The sequence below is a fragment of the Lemur catta genome, chromosome 17 (genome assembly GCF_020740605.2).
Source record: "Lemur catta isolate mLemCat1 chromosome 17, mLemCat1.pri, whole genome shotgun sequence".
Classification (NCBI taxonomy): Eukaryota; Metazoa; Chordata; class Mammalia; order Primates; family Lemuridae; genus Lemur; species Lemur catta.
In genome coordinates, this window is record NC_059144.1 from 20,274,864 (window position 1) to 20,291,225 (window position 16,362).

At 49.9% G+C, this 16,362-nt stretch overlaps 2 non-coding genes across 2 annotated transcripts; one reads left to right on the forward strand and one right to left on the reverse strand.

Moving 5' to 3' along the window:
• Positions 1-1,114: 1,114 nt before the first annotated feature.
• On the reverse strand, positions 1,115-1,247 carry LOC123622936. Its single transcript, XR_006729675.1, has one exon. It is a non-coding gene; the product is annotated as a small nucleolar RNA SNORA71 (small nucleolar RNA).
• Positions 1,248-14,884: 13,637 nt separating this feature from the next.
• Positions 14,885-15,018, forward strand: LOC123622931. Its single transcript, XR_006729671.1, has one exon. It is a non-coding gene; the product is annotated as a small nucleolar RNA SNORA71 (small nucleolar RNA).
• The last annotated feature ends 1,344 nt before the right edge of the window (positions 15,019-16,362 follow it).

The window sequence follows — 16,362 nt, forward strand, 5'->3', positions numbered from 1 at the left end:
GCTGGGGCTACAGACGTGCACCACCACACCTGGCCAATTTCTTCTATTTTTAGTTCCCTAGCTAATTTTTTTTCTATTTTTAGTAGAGACTGGGTCTCACTCTTGTGCAGGCTGGTCTCAAACTCCTGAGCTCAAGTGATCCTTCCACCTCGGCTACCCCAGAGTGCTAGGATTACAGGCGTGAGCCACCGTGCCCGGCCCAACGCTATTTTTCAAATGAAGAAAATTAAGTTCTCGACTGGTCACTGACTAAGAGAGTCTCAGAAGGGGATTCAAAGCCAGGGACCAGTGTCTCTGTTGCCTAGATCTACCCATTTTCTATTATAACATGCTCCTGGTTAACATCCAGGGAGAGATGGCAGATACCCAGGAACCTCTCATTACCCAGGTGGGACTCTGGAGGTTTCTCCCCTACAGCAGCCACTGAAGGATGAGAAGGGCCAGAAGTGATCTAGGTCAGCTGGGGTGGGCAGTGGATCTGGGGACCCATGGTGCCACCTTTACCTCACCTCTTAGCTCCCCTATGTTATCACCAAAAGCCCCTGGGAACATGTACAGGGCTGTACTAGATGCAAGGAACCAACACTCCAGAAATGGACCAGAGATCTTACCTCAAGGACAGTGAGGTCTAGAATGTGCCTAACATGACAACTCCCATGATGCCTCTGCACACAGTGGACTCATCTGCAATAGACAAAAAGCCATGAATGAGCAGCCGGCTTGTCCCTGCTCACGAAGGGGTGTGATAGTTACCAGACAGTAAGCATTCCAAAAATGTTGGCTGTTATTATTTCCTGAGCAAATATACTATTTTCTCATGAAAAATAAAGTAGTTAACTCTAAAGAGTAGGCAGTGGATGGCCTATGGCAGGGTGGCCAACATTTACCTAATCAACAACAGGCTGAAAAGGATGCCAAAGCCAAGTTTACAGGAGTGTGCCATGGCTGACTGGCAGCGACTCTGCTGGTCATCAGGGGGAACTTAAGCAATACACATAGCCTGGTCCCAACAGCAGGCAGCAGGAAGTAAAAGCGCCATTGATAACAGCAACACACATGGCAGCCCCCTAAACCCTGGAGACCCCGAGATGTGTGTAGAATTGAAAACCAGGAGTGGCGGAAAGTCCTGGAACTGGAAGATGAGGCTGTTGACCCTCCCAACACAGGGCAACCTTTCCCACATTTCTTTTGCCTGCACTGCCAGTGACCAGGACATGGGCAGACCGTGATCACTTACGAATGCAGGGGCAAAAAAGGGCAGAAAGTGAGCCAGGAACAGAGGCCAAAATTAGCAGCCAGCAGACTGTGCAAGCACCAAGCCCAAAAGACCCTGAGAGCTGTCACCTTTTAATACAGCATAACAATCCCATCTGCCCCCATCAACAGAGTGCACAGCAAGACCAACTTCTGGTAAAAAAAAAAAAAAAAAGGCCCAAACTGTTCATTCACCCCACAAATACTGAGTATCTGCATGTAGCCAGGCAATGTGGGTTCCAAAACAAGAACAACAGTCAAGGTCTCTGCTCTCACAGACATTTTGCAGCTTCCCTACTTTACAGGAAGTCAAGCTCAGGAGAATGAAGTAACTTAGCCAGGATGTGACCCCCAAACCCAGCCCCCCATCTGCTACACCGGGCTTCCTCCTGCACCAGGGCCTTCCAGACAGGCCGCAGAAGCCGGCTGCGCTCCATGACCACCCCGTCTGCTGGGGCCAGCTGGAGGCAACCCGGAAGGCACCCCGCTTCCTTCAAGGGGCTCATGAGCAGCAGAACGTACCCAGGGACATCCTCGCACACAGGACGGCGGGCGCCCACCGGGGCGTGTCGATCAGGGTGCAGCGGGAGATGAGGGGGCGCGGGCTGCTGCAGAACCGGCAAAGCCGTCCAAGGCAGAGTTTCATCTGTCTCCAGGAGAGCCGCAGGGCCCAAAAGGCCTAGGCAGAGAAAAAGCACGGGGAAGGGGCTGCGGTACAAGGCCGGGAGACAGGAGCCCAGACTCTGCCCTCTGGGGCCCTGGGAGCGTCCTCGATTTAAGCCTCAGCCAAATGGTCTGTAAAACGGAGGTCTTAACACTTTTAAAGGTTACTGAGGACAAATGAGTTAACAGCCATAAGGACTTGGCACAATGACTGGCACTTTGTAGGTAACCACTGAGAGACAAGCGGTTTTGGGGGTTTCCGATGCCAGGAGTCGAGGGCAGGGCCAGGGCGGTGAAAGTCACGGGGGCTCTGGCGCCCCTCAGCCCGGGTTCAGGGCCGCGGGCACAGCGTCGCCGGCCCGTTTCGCACTGAGCCTTCCCGGAGGGAGGCCGGGCGGACGGGGGTCCTGACGCCCCGAGGGGCCGGCTCAGGCAGGCGGCGGCCGAGGGCGCAGCTCACCGGGCAGTGTCTTTCCCGAGGACACGCGAATCCCGAGGGGCCCACCCTGGCGGCGGGGACGGAGCACTGCACCAGGCGCCGGGCCTCCTCTCCTTCCCTCCCTGCGGCCTCAGTTTCTCCTTTTCTAGGGGAAGATGGGACGCAGAACCAGCCTTGGGAAGCCGCCGGGCGTTCCCGGGCAGATCATGCCTGGAGCGCCGCCGCTCAGTGACCCATCCGGGGCCGCGGGCTCGACGGCGGAGGGTACCGAGGGCGCTGTGTGGATCGGCGGAGGAAGCCGCAGGCCCCGGGCCGCACCCTCAGGCAGGTCTCTCCACCGCTCCCAGTCGGCGGAAACGTGCCGGGCCGCGGGCTGCAGCCTAGAGCGGCGCCTGCTCCCGGCCGAGCCCGCGCAGGCGCTCCTGCATCGCCCCCTGGCGGAGCGGAGCGGCAATTCATCCAAGCCTCCATCCAACCGAGCATCTCTTCATCAGCTGTCAGTCCCACTACCCGCACATCCATTTATCCAGGGCATATTTATGGAACATCAGCTTCCTCATCCCTCCAATTATTCACTCATCCTTACATCGGGCCATTCAAATATTCATCCATCCATCCTTCCACTCATCTCATAAATCTATGCATCTAGACTCCATCCATCCAGAAAATCTATCGAGTAACTATTTCCTATCAGGGACTGGACTAAGTATTGGAAATATAACGAAGAAGACAGACCTGATTCCTGACTTTATGTTTGGTTACATTCCAGTGGGAATAATAACAAGTGAGCCAGAAAATGCAATAATTAAAATTCATAGTAGGCGGTTCACCGCCTCTCCCACCGCCCGATGAGCTGCAGCGGCTCAGGCGGGGAGAACAGGGCCAGCCGGGCAGGGCCAGCAGCGGGGCTGGGGCTGCAGCCGTGGCCGGGGGTCTGTCTAGCGGAGTTTGCGTCCTACCGAGACGTGACGGCCTGGTGCCCACTACGCCCCTGGTGGGCTTCTCCATGCAACTGGAGGTTGCACACCTGCGATCCCAGGTGCACGGACATGAACCCTGCTGGTTTTGAGGCCTCAGACCCACGCAGAACTCGGATCATCTTCCTAGCTGCCCAGAAATTCAGCTTAGGCATTGCCAACGGTGCCCTACAAGCCTCCAAAATGAAGGGCAGAGGCTCCGGCAGCTCTGGGAGCGAGAGCAGGACCGCAGTACACTCTACCTACGCGGGACTTGACCGCTGCGCCCTGCGAGGACGGCGTCAGCGTTACGGAGCCGCACTGCCTCACCGGAGCCACCCAGCCTGAATGCACTTGTCTCCCTCCATGTCCCCACACCAGCCTGTTTTCATAATACACTTTATTGTGACCGAAAAATAAAAATAAAAATCGTAATAAGTGCTACAAAGGAACTGGGTAGGGTGCTTTGAGGACAGTAACTGTGGGACTTAGTTCGCCAGGATGAGCTAAATAGAACAAGGGCCACTCAGGGAAAAGTCATTTAATCTAAAACCTGATGGAGGAGAAGGAGCCAGTCATGAGAAGATTAGCAGATTATATTCAGGCGTATATGTAAAAGGTAAAACAATGTGAATAAAGTTCATAGAAGCAGGTTAACAATGTTTTTCATAACATGATGACTATGTCACTACAATGCCTCCCAGCAATGCTGCAGGACAGTAGAATTATAATTTAAATAATGGTTAATATTTTGGGGCACACACAATATTTCAGACACTTTGATCCATTTAATCATCATATCAATTGTTATGGACTGAATGCTTGTGTCCCTCCAAAATTCATATGTTTAAACCCTACCTCCTATTGAGATGGTATTGAGAGGTGTGGTCTTTGGGAAGTAATTAGGATTAGATGAGGTCATGAGGGTGGAGCCCTTGTGAATGAGATTAGTGTCCTTATACGGGTCCCTAGAGAGCTCGCTTCCCCCTCCTGCCATTTGAGGACACAGTGAGAAGACAGCCAACATCTATAAGCCAGGAAGAAAGCCCTCGTCAGATACCAAATCTACTGGTGCCTTGATCTTGGACTCCCAGCCTCTAGAACTGGGAGAAATAAATTTCTGTTGTTTATAAGCCATCCAGTTTATGGCACTTCATTACAGCAGCCCAAATGGAGTAAGATACCAATCCTATAATGTAAACATTATTATTATCCCTTTTGTCAATGAGGAAATAAAAGTTCAGAAAGTTTAATTAACTTGTCCAAGGTCACACAGTCAATGTGTCAGGATCTGTGCATGGTCTGAGAGTTAACCCTACTTGGGAGCTGACAAGTTAGCCTGTTCCTGTCTCATGGATGCTGGTGGAGGACGTGAAATTCCTAAGTCAGAGTCTGGGGACTTTATTATTCATGGCAAAATCAGTGACAGACCTCCATGTTCATATAGCTTCCCCATGCCTCAGAAGTCCCATGGGAGTGGCATGGTGCCAATGATGAATGCCCACACACACAGTGTGTTACAGGAGAGGAACACTGAGCTTGGGGGAGTGCCCCATTTTTATAGTGAACAGAGTAACCCTACTTTTAGCCTGGGAGGAGCCTCCACCTCATCTCACAACGTTGCTCACTGCAAAACACAGCCCTTAGAAAGTGCCCAGGTAGAGAGCTGTCAGAGCCTTGCTTTCTTGACATGCTCGGCGAGAATGTGCATAGATGCTCAGGGCTGGTGGCAGATTGCCTCCCCCAACAGTAGGCATCAGAGTCAAAATTCAAACCCATAAAGCAGTCTAGGATCAAATGAATAGATGCTTGAAAAGGTTTTTCACAATATTTAATTTCTATTATTGATCAGAAAAGTGTATTTTAGCATGCTTGGACTAAAAGGATATTTTCACCATATCATACAGACCTTCATCAACCAACAACATTATATTTAAAGGTGGGCTTTATGGCAACAGACTGTCTAATATCACACAAATCTGAATATTAAATGGCAAAGACATCTGTGGTTTTGACCTATCCACTCCTCTCCCGTTGTCAGACTAACACCCTGCTATAGACAATGCTCGTGTCCCTTCCAAAATTCCTTGGTTGAAACCTAATTCTCAAGGTAATGGTATTAGGAGGTGATTAGATCATGAAGATGGAGCCCTCGTGCGTGAGGTTGGTCCCCTTATAAAAGAGGCCCCAGAGAACTCCCTTCTGCCACGTGAGCACACGGTGAGAAGATGGCCATCTATGCACCAGGAAGCGCGTCCTCACCAGACACTGAATCTGTTGATCTGAATCTTGACCTTGGACTTCTCAGCTTCCAGACTCTGAGAAGTAAATGTTTGTTGTTTAAGCCATCCCAAGCACAGAGACCCTGAAAGGTGACCTGTACATGCTCAACACCTCCCAACCCACCCTCGAGAGAAGTTAGATGAGGGACCTTAGAGATGGTGACTCCTCCCAGAGCTTTGAAAAAGGAGGAAGCACATATCCTTTGGCCCAGAAAGTAATTCTGAGTGTCAAAGTTTGCGTAGTTAAGGGCAGCATTTCTCAGAAAGCCTCCCTGATGCTTGCAAACCTTTCTCTGTTTTTTTAATGCCCTGATAAGTTTCAGTGTCACAGGTGTAGTCTTTTGCTTGACCTCAAGTAGCTTGGGAGAAAAATTTCCCAAAAGTGTTGCCCTTCAGAGACATTCTCAAAGGTTTTTATTAGAAGTATCATCATTTAAGGGTTAGATGGTGCAACATAGGGTCACTTTGCTGCACCAGAGAAGAATGTGCTAGGAAAATACCTTCTTTCCTTTAAGTCAAGTGCTTTTTGTGGCATCAGCTCAGCCAAGCATCCTCAGCATCTCTGCTTCTCAACTGTAGACTGTGATGTAAATGGTGCTCCCATGAGTTGTGTAGTACACAACCTGCACAACCATATGTGGCAGTCCTGTCTACCCTCAGGGTAAACCTGGCACATGTCCCTCACCATAAGCAAGAATCCAGAGTGAGTATGAAGGCAGAGGTCCGCACACAGAAGGAAGCAGAGATGCAGGACAGAGACGGTGTTCTAGTCCTGGTGTTTGTTGTCTTAGAGACTCAGCTTGACCTCTGTCCTTCCCTTTGTTTGATTACATAAGTTTTCCAATAATGTATTTCCTTTTTAGCATAAGTGAGGCTTCTGTCACCAACACATCCTATCTGAGAGTTTTGCTGTTGCCTGAAGCACTGTGAGCATTTTGCTTATCCAGGTTGACTTTCCCATCTGTGACACTGGCCTATGTAACGAGGGAGCCCAGCAAACAGGGCAGCATGCTGAGCTCTTGAAATATATGTGTTGTGACAGGCTTTGCTCATGGCATTCAGACGACAGTCTATTCCCAATGGCTGACCCTTTATTCGTCTGCTGACATAAAAAACAAAACTGCAGACACGCTCTTTGCAAGCTCTAGAAGGGATGCCTGTTTGAAGTGGATCTTTTTTGCCTGGAGAGGGGATGTTGAGGGCCCATCCAGCCAGGGGTAGGGTAGCAACTGGGGTAGGCTGGCAACTATGTCTGCCTGGACTCCCTCAGGAGGGGGCATGGGGGGTTGAGGAGTCTGTGGGGGTAGGAAGAGGCCACCGGCCACTTGGAGCCACTGGTCATCAAGACAGACCAGTAGCAGCAAAAGGGGGTGAGGACACTACTGAGCCAATGAGTCTTCTGTTCACTCATTCATGCACTCATTCAATTCATGGTAACTGAGGACCTGAACTCTATGTGATGCTGTGCTAGGGGCTCGGAAACAGAGGTGGGTGTGCACAACAGACATATGAACTAAATACAATCTTAAGCCCCCCACCTCACTGAATAGACCCCCTCTTGGGCAAGGGGACCCCAGAAATACCCTAAAGCTGAGGTGCCAGCCATGAGTAGGGAGGTTAGACACTCCTCATCATGCCCCCTCCCCTCTTGGAGATGTCCTTTGTAACTCATTAGCAGGCCTAAGGCTACACAGACAAAGCTTAAATCACACCTGCAGGTCATGAATTTACTTAACAGACCATTAGATTCTGGGTGTATGTCTGGTGACTTGTCTCTGATTAACAGACTTCCTTGGTTGGTCCGAGTGCAGTGGGGTCCACAACTAATTGATCACAAGCAGTTACAGGTTCCTTTGTTCCTTCTCCACTCCCACTGCTTCACTTGACCAGCCTTTAAAAAAGAAAAAAGAAAAAAAAAATAGACTCCCTTATCTTAATTTAAGACACTGTAATCCTTTAGACAAAGCTTCCTTCGTTTCTTTAATCAATCACAAATCAAAGAATCTTTAAACCCGCCTATAACATGTAATCCCCTGCCTTTTCAGGCCCAACCAATGAACACCTTCCATGTATTGATTTATGACTTTATGTGTAATTCCTGTCTCCCTGAAATGTATAAAACCAAACTGTAACACAACCATGGTGAGACCACTTGCTCAAGGCTTCTTGGGCATGGCTCTCTGGGCCATGGTCACACATACTCAGCTTAGAATAAACCTCTTTAAATTATTTTACAAAGTTTGAGTTCTTCTGCCTTGGCAGATGTCTATGCCAGCCAGATTCTGCAGGAAATTAAAAAAGGAATAAAAATAAAACAACTATGCAAACAATTTTCAAAACAACTACTCAGTTAATGATTATTCCCCATAAAGATGTTTGAAAATTATACCACTTTTCTAACAAATTTTTTGTTTGGTATAATGAATGGGAGGTAAAGGGAAGAATGAGAGAAATCCATGGTGTCTGCCTTCCTCCAAGCTTATATTCCAATAAAATAATCCACCAATATCAAATAAGGTTGGTCCCATGAGTGCAAGCATGCTTTTATACTAGGAAGTCTAGAAGTATATCACATAAGGAGGTCCAAAGCGTGGTAAATATCATAGAATGTGGAGCAAGACAGATATTATGGGTTGACCTGTGTCCCTCAAAAAGATCCATTGAAGTCGTAACACCTAGTACCTGGGAATGTGACCTTATTTAGAAATACAGTCTTTGCAGATGCAATTAAGATGGAAATTAAGATGTGGTCATACTGCAGGAGGGCAGGCCCTTACTCCAGTATGGCTGATGTCCTTGTGAGTGAGGAGAAGGCGCATTCAGGGAAATGTAACCTGACTACAGAGGCAGAGGATGGAGCCATGTAGCTGCAAGCCGAGGAATGCCAACGGTTTGACGGGCACCACCAGACACTAGACAGGGGCAAGGAAGGATTCTACCCAGAGGCACCTAGAGTAGTCAAACTCTTTGATACAGAAAGTATTAAATATAATTTATTAAACTAGCTTACTGTAAACCAACAACTATGCAGAGCACCTATGGTATCATGTTTCAATTTATTATTTTACCTATTTTTAAAAAATTTTTAATTGTGATAAAATGCACACAATATAAAACTTACTATCTTAACCATTTTTAACTCAACAGTTCAGTAGTGTTAAGTACATTCACATTGTTGTGCAATGAATTTCCAGAACTCTTTCCGTCTTGCAAAACTGAAACTCCATGTCCATTAAACAACAACTCCCCATTCCCTCCTCCCAGCTCCTGGCAACCACCATTCTATTAATAGTTTATTTATATAGCTCATCATATCCCCAGTAAACATTTGATAAAATTTAATATCTGATGGGAATAAGACCACTGGGGCTTAGGGACCCCATTTCTGAGGCCGTGGGAGGAGAGGAGATGAAGGAATGCCGCCTGAGCAGGAGCCGGAGATAAGGGCAGAAGTTAACCACCAAGTTGGGGGACATTCCAGCGATCTGGGAGTACAGCAGAGCAGACTCCCACCTTAAAGCCTGAGGGGCCTCATGTCTAAAAAGCCGTGGAGCGGCTTGACATGAAAGCCACCCACGGCTGTAAAGGAAGATTGCAAAATGTCAGCCCCGGAGAAGGGACCCAGGCTCCAATTCTTAAAGAACACCAGGTTGAGTTCCTTCCCTCCCCTTTCTCAGTAGAACACCTCAGTTAATGGGGAGCTAACCTCCCAGTAAGAAGTACTAATCTCTTTGTTCCTCAATCAAATGGGCCACAGCTGCTGAGTTCAGAGATAGTATCTATACATACCTTAAGACATAGTTGTGCTTAGTAACGAGCTATGTGTTCCTGCTTCTATAGATAAAAGTAATTAGCTAAGACATCTTCTGACTATTAGGGGAGACTGGAAACGTCTACACATTGTAACTCATGAGCTTTTCATGTGAAATCATTGTAATCTATAGCATGAAAAAGAGAATAAAAACGGGTGCTAGATTTCAGTCAGTGCCACCTGGCTCACGAGATGGTCCCCTGGTGCCACCTGGTGGTCCCCTGATCTTCCCCACACCCTTTCACCTTACTTTTTGTGCCCTGTCTTTGTCTCCCTCATCTCTTGCAGCACACACTGCCCAGGGACCTGGTTATATCGGGGGTGTCGTGAACCCCCAATAAATATCCATTCAAAATTTTTTTTAATTCTCATAATTCTAGGCATAGAATGCATATCTTAAACCATCAGCCAATATCATACATAATGGTGAAATCATAGAGGTTTGCTTCTATTTTTATCCTGGAAGGCCCAGAAAATTAGCCAGGGATGTCTGATGTGTGCCTGGCCAGGAAAACCCACGGTCTTATGAGTGAAGAACCGATGTGGCCACTAGAATGATGAAAGACAATGAACCAAACTCGAATATCATTATCTTGAATGTCCAAGTATTCAGGCAAAAAATTACACTTCTCAAGCCAGGGAAGTTAGCCAGAAACATCTGTTATTTAGCAAGGCAAGTCCAAAGTTGTCCAGGGAAACATTAACTAGCTAAGACCATCCTGATTCATGAGCTGAGAAGATCGTTTTCTTGGATTGTTCATGGCAGATAGAATCAAAGTCCAATGTTCCTGGCTAAGGTTATCAGTCTTTAGCCAGGACTCCCACTCCCCAGGGCCCAGAGGACTAAGCCAATTACACCTTCACTGAGCCCCACACTGACCTCCTCTTCAGAGCCAGCAGCCTTCAGCCCAGGACGACAATGAACCAGAAACAAAACCAGCGACAGAGAGGCTGTGAGGGCTGCAGGATCCAGCTAGGGGACCCAGGGAGAAAGCAGTACTAAGACCCAGGTGATAGCTGATGGGGAGACCCCCATCTCATCTCAGTCTTCCAGAGCATCCATTGAGGGCCAGAGGCCGCAAAACAGGACAAGACCCAGCCTACAGGCAGCTTGAGAAGAGCCCATCCTGTCCGAGAGGCCCAGAGGGCTGGACTGGCCAAGGTTTCCATCAAGCCTCAGTCCCAGCCTGGAGGAGCCCTGGGCCTATTGCTCCTGAAAGACACAGGATCAGTAAGAAGCAGAGGAGGAGGATGGACAGACACAGCAAACTCTCCAGCATGGTGATCATTGTTGGTGTGGGGATGGGGCCTGGAGTGCCTGCAGGTCTCGAGTGGTCAGTTGCTTATTCCCACCTAGACCCTGGGGACCATCTCCTTGGAACAGTCTGTCCAGCCAGCCATGATTCCATCCCTTCAAACAAAGGGGCTCCAGGCTACGGGGATCTCTCAGCCACTATGAGGTCACAAAATCCCAGATGGTGGGATTTTGTCCTCCCAGCTACAGCCCAATCCTTTCTTGATGCAACCAGTATGTTGAAAGCAGGACTCTTGACAAGTAATCATCAGTTTTTTTTTCCTGCCTGTTTAACTTGCTAAGTGGAAGTATCTTTTCTTTACCCCTAAAAAAAAATATCAGGCAGGCCTCAGAAATTTTCTGATCATTCTTAGGTATTAAAAAGTCTTGCAATCACTAAAAATGGAAAACACAGCTTTCATTCCATAATTTTAAATGTCTAGTCTAATACACAAATTATGTCTCCCATGCTCATTCATAGTGAGACTTCTCTCCACCAGCTGGGGCCACACACAGGGTGGGGTGCTTCCTGCTGGGGAGGGGATGTGGGCCTTCTGTCCTCACTTATGCAGATGTGTTTCTCTTTGCCAAGAGTTTTCTGTCCACTCACCCACTGCCAACACTTCCAGGATCAAAACAGATGGGGTAAAGACTGAGGAGGAGGAAGACTGCTCTTCTGTCTGGTACTGTTCCAAAAAGCCCACGCCCCCTCCAGGGTATTTAATGCTGAGTATTTCTCGCATGGCCTCTTTCATGGGTTCTTTGGAGACTCCCCTCCTGTCACCCTTTAGCTGTGCCCCACTGATGTGCACAGATCCTCTTCTTGGGATCCTCTCACTCTAGTAGGCTCCCTCTTGGGCAGGACCTTCTGGGTACCAGACGAATATTCGAATCATAGATTCTATACCTGTAGAAAGAGACTATGAACTTTTGACTCAGAGGTGGGTCAGGCCCTGTCACTTGTGCTCCTCAACTTCCAGTGACAAATATGAAGCTCCCTCATGACCTGCTGGAGCTCCTCTTGCTAAGTTGTGGTGACCTGCCTGGGCTTTCTCCCCATCTTTCCCTCTTGGGGGCAGACGGTGAGACTCACAGAGCCCTGCTTTTCCCTAAGAAATATAATTAATAATTCCCCCTCTCTTTAAATTCTAATTCTGCACTATTAATACCCTTCAATTGGAAGAGAGGATTCAAGAGTCACAGGCAACTATTTTTTGGTTATTTCCTTCCTTAATTCTATATCTGGTCCAATACCTTCTTTGGAAGGCGGCTGCCATTTTATCAGATGGAACCTTCAAAAATCACCAATATTTAATCATTTTTTACATACCACAGCAGCAATTATATTTTATTTTGGCTTTGTCATTTGTTTCTTGAGATGCGATTTTATATGGTTCATCCCTCTGCCTTGGGGCCTCGTTGATGTGTTGGCTGCAACATCCTTTGTAACATCCTGTTCCACTAACAGTCAACAAGCATCAACCACCCTCCCAGGCACCTGGCCTCCTGTAGGCCCTGGGAATGGAGGATTGAATCCGCCAAGGTGCCCTTGTTATAGGAACAAGGAGTGCAAAAGAAAATCTAGATTTGACGGCTAGGCATGGTGGCTGATGCCTGTAATCCTAGCACTCTGGGAGGCCAAGGTGGGAGGATCACTTGAGCTCAAGAGTTCAAGACCAGCCTGAGCTCTCTTTTTGTCTCTACAAAAAATAGAAAAAGTAGCCTGGTGTGGTGGCATGTGCCTGTAGACCCACCTGCTCGGGAGGCTGAGGCAGGAGGATCACTTGAGCCCAAGAGTTTGAGGTTGCAGTGAGCTACAATCCACAGCATTCTAGCTGGGGCAATAGAGCAAGACTCTGCCTCAAAACAAACAAACAAAAAACCAAATGAACAACAACAACAACAACAAAACACAACCAGAGAGTGGGCACAGCTAGTGGCAGGGCCACCTCAGGTCCAAGAGGCACACTGGCCCAGGATACGGGCAGCGTCAGGGCTTGTGAGGCTTTGGGCTCATGCACCCCCTCCCAAGCCTGTCAGGAACATGGAACGTCTGTCTGTAGTCTCCGCCACTGAGCACATCTGCTCAGGTTCCTCAGGGGCAAATCTGGACAGGTCTCTGCTGCTTCAAGTACTCTCTCCACCCGCAATCCCGTGTACTTAGAGGACCAAGTTTAGGGAAGCATTTGTCTCCTGCGCACATCTGTGGGCTGGTCCGCCTTACTCTCATACTCCAGTATCAGGCCATGTCTCAGAGATCTCAGTCTGACAATGTCTAAAGAAAAAAAAATACGGGTAGAATGCATTCATTCACTCAGTGGTGCCAGCCCCTGAACTAGGAATACAGTGGTGAATCAAACAGCCAGATGCCCACTGGACCCTTGCACATAGAAGTCCAAACTAAGCACAATTCACGAGCTCATTCTAGAAACAGCTCCTATTGCGGAAGGTTGACCACTCCTGCAGATTAATATCCAATTAGTGACCAAGGAACACCTTCAGAACAAACGGAAAAACAAAGCAAGTGAAGAAGGTTTACTTTCAAAATTCTATTAATAGCATTTGGAAAGTATCCCAAGCCCTCCAGCGTCCGAAGTTGAGCTCCGCCCCGCCGGGGGGCGCTGCAGGGCCGCTGGCGCAGGTTCCGCCTGGCGGAGGCGCCACTCTAGGCCGCAAAGCGCAGCCGCAGCTGTATTTCCGCCCGCGCTGAATGAGCGGAGATGCCTGGTGGTGTGGCCGCTGCGTCGCAGTGCCTTGCCGTTCCGAGCCATCTCCCGGAATCTCCGGCCATCGCGCGTTTTCCCGCTCTGCCTGCCGGGTCTTCGCCGCTGCTCGACGCCAGGGCGCCGGGGTGAGTCCACTGCGGGGCGCGTAGTTGGCGCTTCTTCCCCCATCAGGGGAAAACGGGGCCCCTGGGGGTGGGGTGGGGGACGCCGGCCGCAGGTCAGGCCCGGCCCCTGGTGCAGTGCCCCGTGCCCTCCACCGGGGTGGGCCCGTCGGGATTCGCGTGTCCTCGGGAAAGACACTGCCCGGTGAGCTGCGCCCTCGGCAGCCTCTCGGCTTAGCCGGCCACGTGCGGGCGTCAACCCACTTGTCCACGCTGCGGGAAGGCTTAGTGCCCGTCAGTGACTACAAACTGGGGCCCGGCGACGCTGTGCCCGCGGCCCTGAACCCGGGCTGAGGGGCGCCAGAGCCCCCGTGACTTTCACGGCCCTGGCCCTGCCCTCGACTCCTGGCATCGGAAACCCCCAAAACCGCTTGTCTCTCAGTGGTTACCTACAAAGTGCCAGTCATTGTGCCAAGTCCTTATGGCTGTTAACTCATTTGTCCTCAGTAACCTTTAAAAGTGTTAAGACCTCCGTTTTACAGACCATTTGGCTGAGGCTTAAATCGAGGACGCTCCCAGGGCCCCAGAGGGCAGAGTCTGGGCTCCTGTCTCCCGGCCTTGTACCGCAGCCCCTTCCCCGTGCTTTTTCTCTGCCTAGGCCTTTTGGGCCCTGCGGCTCTCCTGGAGACAGATGAAACTGCCTTGGACGGCTTTGCCGGTTCTGCAGCAGCCCGCGCCCCCTCATCTCCCGCAGCACCCTGATGGGCACGCCCCGGTGGGCGCCCGCTGTCCTGTGTGCAAGGATGTCCCTGGGTACGTTCTGCTGCTCATGAGCCCCTTGAAGGAAGCGGGGTGCCTTCCGGGTTGCCTCCAGCTGGCCCCAGCAGACGGGGTGGTCATGGAGCGCAGCCGGCTTCTGCGGCCTGTCTGGAAGGCCCTGGTGCAGGAGGAAGCCCGGTGTAGCAGATGGGGGGCTGGGTTTGGGGGTCACATCCTGGCTAAGTTACTTCATTCTCCTGAGCTTGACTTCCTGTAAAGTAGGGAAGCTGCAAAATGTCTGTGAGAGCAGAGACCTTGACTGTTCTTGTTTTGGAACCCACATTGCCTGGCTACATGCAGATACTCGGTATTTGTGGGGTGAATGAACAGTTTAGGCCTTTTTTTTTTTTTTTACCAGAAGTTGGTCTTGCTGTGCACTCTGTTGATGGGGGCAGGTGGGATCATTATGCTGTGTTAAGTGGTGATAGCTCCCAGGGTCCTGGGCTTGGCTGGGCCCGTCTCCCCTTCCTGGGTGGTTAGTGGGAGCTAACGCGACAACTTGGGCCTCTCTTCGTGGGTCACTTTCTGCCCTTTTTGGGCCCTGCATTCGAAAGTGATCATGGGCTGCCCGTGCCCTGGTCATTGATAGTGCAGGGAGAGGAATTGCTGAAAGCGTTTCCCCGTGTTTGGAGGGTCCACTCCTGTCCCTTTCAAACTCTGGAGCTTTCCCACACTTCCTCCTTACCACCTTTTAATGCCTCCTGGCACCTGGTGTCTGGCTTATTGAGTGCTCCAAGTGGGTTGGTGATGGAACCTGGGGGGGGGGGTCACCCTTTTATCCCCTCACCTCTCGGTACTAGTCACACCCTGTGGCAGTTGTGGGTTTGTGCGTCTCTTCGCCTCTCTTCTGGGACCTTGAGGGCAGTCTTGCCTCTTGATTTACCCAGTGCCTGGCAGATGGTCGATATTCAGCAGTTACAGAGCAAATGAAAAACAGGAGATGGGAAAAAATGACTCACGGTTGTAAGGGGATGGGGCTCAGCACATCATGGCATGTCAGGAAGATGCTTTTGAGCAAGGGGGTGGTGAGAGCTATTTCCCACTGGCCTAGTAATTCATCCAGTGGTACCCCCTTAACGTGGGATTTGTCCATGGTCCACTAGGATGAAGTTCCCCATGGATTGTCATCCTGTCAGGGACCAAAGCAGAGGTAGAGCTAGGCATGGCTGACATAATTAATCGAGCATGCTATATAATTGGCCCTGGCCCCCAGATGACAGATGAGCCACTCCTGCCCATAATGGTCCTTTGTGCCCATACCAGACTCTGCCACGCTGGTGTGACCCACTCCCAAACCTGTCCCAGGTTCAGAGTCCCATTCAGTGTACTAGTTCAGGACCAGTGCAGATTAATCAATGTATGCATAAGATGAAACTGAAGCCATCTGCGACGTAGACCATGCACAGCCCCCTCTTTAGACGTACTCTTCTTTTCGTGTTACTGAGACAATAGACTGGTGTTTAGGTAATGACAGCCAACTTGTGTGAAGCACTTACCACCTGGTAGCTTCTGTGCCAGGTACTCTCCGTGTCCTTTCCAGGATGGTTTGATCAGGTGATGTCTCGATTGCTCATCTGGGGCGTCTTCTTTCGCAGAGGAGGCACCTTGGTGCAGAGGGGCCCGTGAGAGGTGTCTCTGTCCTGCCAGGAAGCAGCTGGACCCCGGTGCTCCTCAGGTGAGTTTGGTCCTCTGAGATCTGGGCTTTGTGTCCCACAAGGGTGTGTGCAGGTTCCCTGGGCATGATGTAGTCTGGGAATTAGACAGAGGTGAAATGAGGTGGCTTTGTCCTGGCCTCCAGTGTTACCCTCTTAGGGGTCATCAAGAATGCATTTGGTTCCTCTTTACGTACCTTCTTGAGTGTAGAGTCTTCGGGGACCCTTTACATTGGTGTGTCAGCAGCAGAATTTCTGAATTGGAACCAGGAAGGATTTAGGCATCAAATTCACCTGTACCCAGGTCTCAATCACTTCACTGTCACCTCCTAGCTTTGGGACCTTCTGTGATCCTTGGTTTCCTC